Below are 11599 nucleotides of genomic sequence, written 5' to 3'. Positions count from 1 at the left end.
ATGCTGTTTCGAACTTAATTTTTTAGAAATTGCTAGTAAATTAATAAATAATTATAAAGAAATGGCAAGTAGCACATTTGAATTATTTTTTGTGATGCATGAAAAATAGCTTAATTTTATATTTAAAACATGCATATAAATAATAAAGAATAAAATTTAAAAATAATATAATGAATAATTTTAATTTTAATTTTTCCTAGAACATTAAAACTCTATTTTATTAGATTGTATTATTTTATACTACAACATACTGTATATATTTAAATTTTATATTTAGAAAATAAATATTAATAAAATAAATATTCTGTATATAAAATAACATAATAAATATTCTGCATACTCCTCAAAACATTAAGCAATTTTTTCTTTAAAATTAAAACATTTAATTAATTTTTATAGTGCATGAGAAATAGCTTCATTTTATATTTAGAAATGAAATATGAATAAAATAAAGAATAAAATATAAAAATAAAATAATGAATATTTTTAATGTTCTAATAAACATTAAGCAATTTTCCCTAAAACATTAAAACTCTATTTTATTAGATTGTATTATTTTATACTACAACATACTGTATATATTTTAAGTTTGTATTTAGAAAATAAATATTAATAAAATAAATATTCTGTATATAAAATAAAATAATAAATATTCTTAATATTCTTCAAAACATTAAGCATTTTTTTCTTTAAAATCAAAATACATTTAATTAATTTCTATGATGCATAAAAAAATAGGTTCATTTTATACTTAGAACATAAATATGAATAAAATAAATATTAAAATATTAAAATAAAATAATAACATTTTTAATATTCTAACAAACATTTTTTTCCTAGAACATTAAAACTCAAATTTATTATATTATATTATATTATTTTATACTAGAACATGCTGTATATATTTTATATTTAGAAAATAAATATGAATAAAATAAATATTCTGTATATAAAATATAAGAATAAAATAAAAAATATTCTTAATATTCCTCAAAACTTTAAGCAATTTTTCTTTAAAATCAAAATACATTGAATTAATTTCTATAATGCATGAGAAATAGCTTAATTTTATATTTAGAAAATAAATATGAATAAAATAAATATTATATATATAAAATAGAAGAATAAAATAATAAATATTCCTCAAAACATTAAGCAATTTTTTTCTTGAAAATCAAAACATTGAATTAATTTCTATAATGCATGAGAAATAGCTTAATTTTATATTTAGAAAATAAATATGAATAAAATAAAGTATAAAATATCAAAATAAAATAATTACTTTTTTATTTTTGGGGGGAAAGAAACTAATTATATTTATTTATTAAATTATATTATTTTATACTACAATTTAGTTATTTATTTAAAAAAAATCTAACATACTGTATATATTTAATTTTATATTTAGAAAATAAATATGAATAAAATAATATTCTGTATATAAAATATAAGAATAAAATAATAAATATTCTTAATATTCCTCAAAACATTAAGCATTTTTTTCTTTAAAATCAAAACATGTTGAATTAATTTCTATAATGCATGAGAAATAGCTTAATTTCATATTTAGATAATAAATATGAATAAAATAATATTCTGTATATAAAATATAAGAATAAAATAATCAATATTCTTAATATTCCTCGAAACATTAAGCAATTTTTTCTTTAAAATCAAATTAATTTCTATAATGCATGAGAATATTAAGAATATATCTTAATTTTATATTTAGAAAATAAATATTAATAAAATAAAGAATAAAAAAATGAATATTTTTAATATTCTTAAAAACATTAAGCAATTTTTCCTATAACATTAAAACTCTAATTTATTAAATTATATTATTTTATAATACAATTTAGTTATTCATTTAAAATGAAATCTAACATACTATATATATTTTAATTTTATATTTTATATTTATATAAATATTCTGTATATAAAATAAAATAATAAATATTCTTAATATTCCTCAAAACGTTAAGCTATTTTTTCTTTAAAATCAAAACGCATTGAATTCATTTCTATAATGCACGAGAAATAGCTTAATTTTATATTTAGAAAATAAATATGAATAAAATAAAGAATAAAATTTTAAAAAATAATGAATATTTTAAATATTTTTATAAATATTAAGCAATTTTCCCTATAACATTAAAACTCTAATTTATTAAATTATATTATTTTATAATACAATTTAGTTATTCATTTAAAAAGAAATCTAACATAATGTATATATTTTAATTTTATATTTACAAAAAAACAAGAATAATATAATAAATATTCTTAATATTCCTCAAAACATTAAGCAATGTTTTCTTTCAAATCAAAATGCTTGGATTTTTGGGGAGAAGAGAACATTTATTTAATTAAATTACTATATAACACAATTTATTTGTTTATTTATTCCATTACAATACAATTTAGTTTTAAAAAAAAAATTCTAACATATTGTATATATTTATTTCCTTTTCATACCTGATTTAAAGATGAATGCATCAGCGGGTTAAACATGACATTTTAAAGACTAAAATTGTGTTTTCTTGTTTTATTTCCCTTATGTTCTTTGTTTAATTATGAATATTGACAAGCTGCACCTCAAAAGTTGATAATTAATTTTAAAAACTGACAATTCCTACTCATTGTCATTTTTATTAAGCAGCACACATGTAGAAATGAGTCATTCAGTCTATTACAACCTGACAATAACAACAAACGCCCATTTAACTGATTGCCCTTGAGAAGAAGTGCTTCTTTCGACAGCAAGACTATCTGTTTTCTGTTTGCATGAGGACTCGAGGAGAATATTGATCTGTGTGTGTTACTGAATCCAGGAACTTCATCTATCGGACACATCCTTAAAACAGAGAGAACAGCGCTGAACATGTCACGTTTATGTTTAATAGAACAGATCTGATGTAATCGAGCTCTTTTCAGACTCAATAGTCGTCCTGATTGCTTTCGGGAGTCTGTGTGTTCCCTAAATGGATTGTTGTTTTGTTTTTACAGCTATTGATTTTTTCACGCAACCAAAACCAGAGCTGTCGCTTTCGAAACATCAAACCAGACTAACATGCATGAGAAATAAAATAAATAAATTAAACTAAATTAAATTAAACAAAATTTATTTACACTGTAAAAATAATTATTTAAATTAAATTAATGTTTTAAATAAATATATACAGTATGTTAGATTAATAAATAACTAAATTGTATTATAAAATACCAATGCAATAAATACATACATAAATTGCATTAATATAATTATAATTATAATTATATAATTACATAAAATCTTCCCCAAAAATCCAAGCATTTTGATTTTAAAGAAAAAAATTGCTTAATGTTTTGAGGAATATTAAAAATATTTATTACTTTATTCTTATATTTTATATACAGAATATTTATTTTATTCATATTTATTTTCTAAATTTAAAGTAAAAATATATACACTGAAAAAATGCTGTTTCAAACTTAATTTTCAGAAATTGCTAGTAAAATAATTAATATTTTTAATATTCTTATAAACATTAAGCATTTTTTCCTAGAACATTAAAACTCTAATTTATTAGATTGTATTATTTTATACTACAACATACTGTATATATTTTCATTTTATATTTAGAAAATAAATATTAATAAAATAAATATTCTGTAAATAAAATAAAATAAGAAATATTCTTAATATTCCTCAAAACATTAAGCAATTTTTTCTTTAAAATCAAAACACTGAATTAATTTCTATAATGCATGAGAAATAGCTTAATTTTATATTAAGTAAATGGAAAAAAAATAAAAATAAATAAAGTAAATAAAAAAACTAATAGTAATAATGACTAAAAGTTAAACAAAACCTTTTTTAACTAAAAGTTTCACAACAATTATAATGAAAATGGAAAATATAAAAATGAAAACAAACTTATCTATTCACAATAACACACAAAAAAATGATGCATAAAACAAACAACACATTTAAGTTGTGACAAGGAATCGGTAAATATAACTTTGGTTACAATTATTGATACAAATATATAATGCATTATGCATAAGGGCCTCAAGTAAAAGTAAAAGTAAAATAAAATAAAATAAAATAAAATAAAATAAAATAAAATAAAATAAAATAAAATAAAATAAAATAAAATAAAATAAAATAAAATAAAATAAATGCATAAGAAATTTGATTGAGAGGTTTAGAAAAGCACATACTTCACTTATAGCGTTCCAAAACTTTCTCAATGACACACTCAACTCCAATGAGCTGTAATGGGGTTTTGTATGTCCTCTGGTATTAATGGTAAATCGGATATTGCTTTTGTCTTAATCTTACTCTTAAAAGCTGTTGTCAACTTGACTTCATCCATTAATCTCACGCAAAGCACAATGTAAGCGTTTGTTGATCTATCTTAATATTGTCCAGGACTTTATCCCATGTGGATCATAATCCATTTAAACAGTGCAGCTAAAGCAGCAATATCAGCTTTCAAAAAGACTAATCCATTTTCACTGTCGCAGCATTTAAATCCAGATTTGATATGATGGCAGTGTTTGAAATGGAGCCGCGGCTGGACTGAGAGTGACCTGGAGGTTCAACCGGGAAAAAATAATGCTGTAATTGGTCCAAAGAACAAAATAATAACAGCTATAATTCATATCCATAATAACGCTTCCTGCAGTGAAAAATTGGTCAGATGTGTGGACTCTCATTCTGACGGCACCCATTCACTTCCATTGGTGAGGAAGTGATGGAATAACACATTTTTCCAAATCGGATGAAGAAACAAACTCATCTACATCTTGGATGGCCTGAGGGTGAGTACATTTTCAGAAAATGTTCATTTTTTGGCTGAACTTTCCTATTGTAAGACTTGGAAAAGTTTAATTCTTCATAAAAATTTTAGGTTTAGGTCCAAACTGATGTATTTTGAGAACAAAATAATAACGGCAATAATCCATATCCATAATAATGCTTCCTCCAGTGAAAAAGTTGTCTGCTGTTTGGACTCTCATTCTGACGGCACCCATTCACATCCATTGGTGAGGAAGTGATGGAATGACACATTTCTCCAAAACGAATGTAGAAACAAACTCATCTACATTTTGGATGATCTGAGGGTGAGTACATTTTCAGAAAATGTTCATTTTTTGGGTTTACTTTTCTTCTGTAAGACTTGGAAAAGTTAAATTCTTCATAAATATTTTAGGTTTAGGTCCAAATGAATGTATCTTGAGAACAAAATAATAACAGCTATAATCCATATCCATAATAACGCTTCCTCCAGTGAAAATTGGTCAACTGTTTGGACTCATTCTGATGGCACCCATTCACATCCATTGGTGAGGAAGTGATGGAATGACACATTTCTCCAAAACGAATGAAGAAACAAACTCATCTACATCTTGGATGGGCTGAGGGTGAGTACATTTTCAGAAAATGTTCATTTTTTGGCTGAACTTTTCTTTTGTAAGACTTGGAAAAGTTTAATTATTAAAAAAAAAAATAGGTTTAGGTCCAAACGGAAGTATGTTGAGAACAAAATAATTACGGCTATAATCCATAACCATAATAACATTTCCTCCAGTGAAAAAGCGGTCTGCTGTTTGGACTCTCATTCTGACGGCACCCATTCACATCCATTGGTGAGGAAGTGATGGAATGACACATTTCTCCAAAACGAATGAAGAAACAAACTCATCTACATTTTGGATGGCCTGAGGGTGAGTACATTTTCAGAAAATGTTCATTTTTCGGCTGAACTTTTCTTTTGTAAGACTTGGAAAAGTTTAATTCTTCATAAAAATTTTAGGTTTAGGTCCAAATGAATGTATCTTGAGAACAAAATAATAACAGCTATAATCCATATCCATAATAATGCTTCCTCCAGTGAAAATTGGTCAACTGTTTGGATTCATTCTGATGGCACCCATTCACATCCATTGGTGAGGAAGTGATGGAATGACACATTTCTCAGAATCGGATTAAGAAACAAACTCATCTACATCTTGGATGGCCTGAGGGTGAGTACATTTTCAGAAAATGTTCATTTTTTGGCTGAACTTTTCTTTTGTAAGACTTGGAAAAGTTTAATTATTTAAAGAAAAAATAGGTTTAGGTCCAAACGGAAGTATGTTGAGAACAAAATAATTACGGCTATAATCCATAACCATAATAACATTTCCTCCAGTGAAAAAGCGGTCTGCTGTTTGGACTCTCATTCTGACGGCACCCATTCACATCCATTGGTGAGGAAGTAATGGAATGACACATTTCTCCAAAACGAATGAAGAAACAAACTCATCTACATTTTGGATGGCCTGAGGGTGAGTACATTTTCAGAAAATGTTCATTTTTTGGCTGAACTTTTCTTTTGTAAGACTTGGAAAAGTTAAATTATTTAAAAAAAAAATAGGTTTAGGTCCAAACGGAAGTATGTTGAGAACAAAATAATTACGGCTATAATCCATATCCATAATAACATTTCCTCCAGTGAAAAAGCGGTCTGCTGTTTGGACTCTCATTCTGACGGCACCCATTCACATCCATTGGTGAGGAAGTGATGGAATGACACATTTCTCCAAAACGAATGAAGAAACAAACTCATCTACATTTTGGATGGCCTGAGGGTGAGTACATTTTCAGAAAATGTTCATTTTTCGGCTGAACTTTTCTTTTGTAAGACTTGGAAAAGTTTAATTCTTCATAAAAATTTTAGGTTTAGGTCCAAATGAATGTATCTTGAGAACAAAATAATAACAGCTATAATCCATATCCATAATAATGCTTCCTCCAGTGAAAATTGGTCAACTGTTTGGATTCATTCTGATGGCACCCATTCACATCCATTGGTGAGGAAGTGATGGAATGACACATTTCTCAGAATCGGATTAAGAAACAAACTCATCTACATCTTGGATGGCCTGAGGGTGAGTACATTTTCAGAAAATGTTCATTTTTTGGCTGAACTTTTCTTTTGTAAGACTTGGAAAAGTTTAATTATTTAAAGAAAAAATAGGTTTAGGTCCAAACGGAAGTATGTTGAGAACAAAATAATTACGGCTATAATCCATAACCATAATAACATTTCCTCCAGTGAAAAAGCGGTCTGCTGTTTGGACTCTCATTCTGACGGCACCCATTCACATCCATTGGTGAGGAAGTAATGGAATGACACATTTCTCCAAAACGAATGAAGAAACAAACTCATCTACATTTTGGATGGCCTGAGGGTGAGTACATTTTCAGAAAATGTTCATTTTTTGGCTGAACTTTTCTTTTGTAAGACTTGGAAAAGTTAAATTATTTAAAAAAAAAAATAGGTTTAGGTCCAAACGGAAGTATGTTGAGAACAAAATAATTACGGCTATAATCCATATCCATAATAACATTTCCTCCAGTGAAAAAGCGGTCTGCTGTTTGGACTCTCATTCTGACGGCACCCATTCACATCCATTGGTGAGGAAGTGATGGAATGACACATTTCTCCAAAACGAATGAAGAAACAAACTCATCTACATTTTGGATGGCCTGAGGGTGAGTACATTTTCAGAAAATGTTCATTTTTCGGCTGAACTTTTCTTTTGTAAGACTTGGAAAAGTTTAATTCTTCATAAAAATTTTAGGTTTAGGTCCAAATGAATGTATCTTGAGAACAAAATAATAACAGCTATAATCCATATCCATAATAACGCTTCCTCCAGTGAAAATTGGTCAACTGTTTGGATTCATTCTGATGGCACCCATTCACATCCATTGGTGAGGAAGTGATGGAATGACACATTTCTCAGAATCGGATTAAGAAACAAACTCATCTACATCTTGGATGGCCTAAGGGTGAGTACATTTTCAGAAAATGTTCATTTTTTTGGCTGAACTTTTCTTTTGTAAGACTTGGAAAAGTTTAATTATTTAAAGAAAAAATAGGTTTAGGTCCAAACGGAAGTATGTTGAGAACAAAATAATTACGGCTATAATCCATAACCATAATAACATTTCCTCCAGTGAAAAAGCAGTCTGCTGTTTGGACTCTCATTCTGACGGCACCCATTCACATCCATTGGTGAGGAAGTGATGGAATGACACATTTCTCCAAAACGAATGAAGAAACAAACTCATCTACATTTTGGATGGCCTGAGGGTGAGTACATTTTCAGAAAATGTTCATTTTTCGGCTGAACTTTTCTTTTGTAAGACTTGGAAAAGTTTAATTCTTCATAAAAATTTTAGGTTTAGGTCCAAATGAATGTATCTTGAGAACAAAATAATAACAGCTATAATCCATATCCATAATAACGCTTCCTCCAGTGAAAATTGGTCAACTGTTTGGACTCATTCTGATGGCACCCATTCACATCCATTGGTGAGGAAGTGATGGAATGACACATTTCTCAGAATCGGATTAAGAAACAAACTCATCTACATCTTGGATGGGCTGAGGGTGAGTACATTTTCAGAAAATGTTCATTTTTTGGCTGAACTTTTCTTTTGTAAGACTTGGAAAAGTTAAATTATTTAAAGAAAAAATAGGTTTAGGTCCAAACAGAAGTATGTTGAGAACAAAATAATTACGGCTATAATCTATATCCATAATAACATTTCCTCCAGTGAAAAAGCGGTCTGCTGTTTGGTCTCTCATTTTGACGGCACCCATTCACATCCATTGGTGAGGAAGTAATGGAATGACACATTTCTCCAAATCAGATGAAGAAACAAACTCATCTACATCTTGGATGACCTGAGGGTGAGTACATTTTCAGAAAATGTTCATTTTTTGGCTGAACTTTTCTTTTGCAAGACTTAAAGTTAAATTTAAGGTTTTCATTCTTGTCTGGGAAGCATTTCACATTGGAGTGCATGTTCAGGAGAGCATGAAATCCTCTGCGTGTCCCACAAGTCTCAATTTGAGGCCCATTTGTGTTGCCCTCAGGTAATATAATCCATTATCATTGAGATAAGGCTCATAGTCGTGCTGATGTTCAGCTTTCTGTGATGACAGACTGATGCACTGAACCACAGGGGCTTTTTGTACTCCATCCGTATGAAATATATAAGTATGATGCAATCTTTCTCATTTGTTTTTGGCCTTGTATTGTGTAACATTTCTCCTAACAATATAACATGCCAGATATACAATTCATTTAAACATAACTCCAATACAGCAGCATATTCTTGCTATTTGACAAATACATTTCCATTCTTTTTCAGCTGTTAATAATTACTGCACACAGGTTTTTAAATGTATATATATATATAGCAAAGAATTTGAAAATATATCAAATATATTGCCCAATATTTCTTAGATATGAGTATAAACTGAAAAAAAAAAAATCCTATTTGATTTTAAATAAAAAAATAATAGTAATTGCAATGCTGTTCAAATTATTTTAAGTATTACCAGTCAAAAGTTTTTAAACAGTAAGATTTTTATTGATTTTTTAAAGTCTCTTTAAAGTCTCTTCTACTCACCAAGCTCGCATATATTTCATCTGAAGTATATATATCCAAAGTTTATATATTTTCACTATTTAAAATAACTGTCTATTTGAATATATTTTAAAATGTAATTTATTTCTGTAATTTCAAAGCTGTTTTTTGCATCATTACTCCAGTCTTCAGTGTCTCATGATCATAATATTCAGATTTTCTGCTCAAAAACATTTATTATTATTATGACCTGCCAGAACTAACGCTAGAAGCTTAATTTTTGATCAATTTAAAGCATCCTTGCCAAATAAAAGTATTAATTTCTATAATTTCTTTCCAAAAAAACATTATACTAACTCCAAGCTTTTGAATGGTATAGTGTATGTTACAAAAGCTTTTTTATTTCAGATGAAAAGTACTTAAAGTACTGTTTTAAGAGAAACATTTAGCAAAGCATTTATATTTATCATTTATCAGGTATATATTTTCATTTAAAAAAAGATCACTATCACTCAAAGTTTTTGAACAGTAAGGTTTTTAATGTTTTTTTAAAGAAGTCTCTTCTGCTCACCAAGCCTGTATTTATTTGATCCAAAGTACAGCAAAAACAGTAAAATTTTAAAATATTTTTACTATTTAAAATAACTGTTTTCTATTCAAATATATTTTAAAATATAATTTATTCTGTGATTTCACAGCTGAATTAGTAGCATATATATATATATGAATTTGTTCTGAATTCTGCAGTGAACTGCTGTCTGACTGAAATATTACGTATAAAATGTTCTTATCTCACACATTACAAGGTGTGTATGATATTCAGAGAGCGATAATTATAGAAAAGAAAATGGCACAAATTACTTGCAAGTCTGCGATGTGATAAAAATAAATCTGCAAACTTGATTCTCTGCTAATTTCGATGTACTGTTCGGCTGGTTTGGACATGAGTAATACAGCAAGATTCATCAATGAGAGACAGATGGTGGATGCACAATGCTTTAATAAATGTATTACAATTAATATGCTGCTTACTCTTCCAGTCTGTTATAATGAGAGAGTAAAAATGATACGATTAATAAATCACGCCAGCATATGTTTTCCATTACTTTAAGTCTGCAAAATAATTTAAGTTCAACACTACACAATTCAACTAGACATGAAATGACTAGGCTATACTTAAAGTTTAAGGCAACTCAATTGTTTAAGTATAATTCAAGATGTTTGAGAGATGAAATACAGTAGTCAACATTTGAAGTGGATTTAGGCAACTTTTTATGAAAGGTTTTGATCCACTTCAAATGTTGACTACTATATGCATGTATTTTTAATTTATATTCTGCTTGATAGAGCTATTTATCATTTCAGTCAAAATCAAAATCACCATAAAGGACTATATTTATCATTGTGTATGACTTAAAACCATCTGTCAGAGGATTTGCATTCATGCATTTGGCAGATGCCTTTATCCACAGCGATTTTCATTGCATTTAAGCTGTGCATTACTGTAGCCTATATCAGCTCATGCATTCCCTGGGAATCAAACCCGTGACCTTGCTGTGGCTTTATTCTGCTGTTTGAGCTCCGGAGAGGACGCTATAATGAATCGAATGCAGGATTCACTGCACTGCACTGCAGGCACAAACGCAAGCAGAGACTTTCAGCATCTCAAACATGTGATGATTTTCCTCTATTGACAAATACAAAGAGCGGATTAGCTCGTGTCTCACCCCCGCAGTGAAAAACCTCACACAATTACTGCATAAATGCAGAGCGCTCGGCCAAAATTGGATCGCTGAAGAGGCGTGCGTTCTGTTAAGAGGCCCAGACCGCGCTGTTTGTAACACTACTGTTGACAGAAATTAATAAAACACTCAAATCCATCAGAAACACACAGTATTTTCCTTATCTTTGCATCCACACACACACACACACATACATACTCATATATGTGTTATGCTATTTATTAATGACTTCTGCAATACAATTTAAGATTTTCATGTAATTTTGCAATTTTTGGGGGTTATGGGTGAGATATTTTATATATTTTCAGATTATGCACTATAATATGTAATATTTTTTATATAATTTTTTTATATATTTAATATTTATTTTATTCAAATTAAGCAGTGTTTTAATTTACCATTATATTTTAAATAAAATATATAATAATTTAATTATATA

This window comes from Garra rufa, chromosome 21, assembly GCF_049309525.1.
Source record: "Garra rufa chromosome 21, GarRuf1.0, whole genome shotgun sequence".
NCBI classification, from domain to species: Eukaryota; Metazoa; Chordata; class Actinopteri; order Cypriniformes; family Cyprinidae; genus Garra; species Garra rufa.
The sequence above is the reverse complement of the archived record's forward strand: the minus strand, read 5'-3'. Positions refer to the sequence as shown.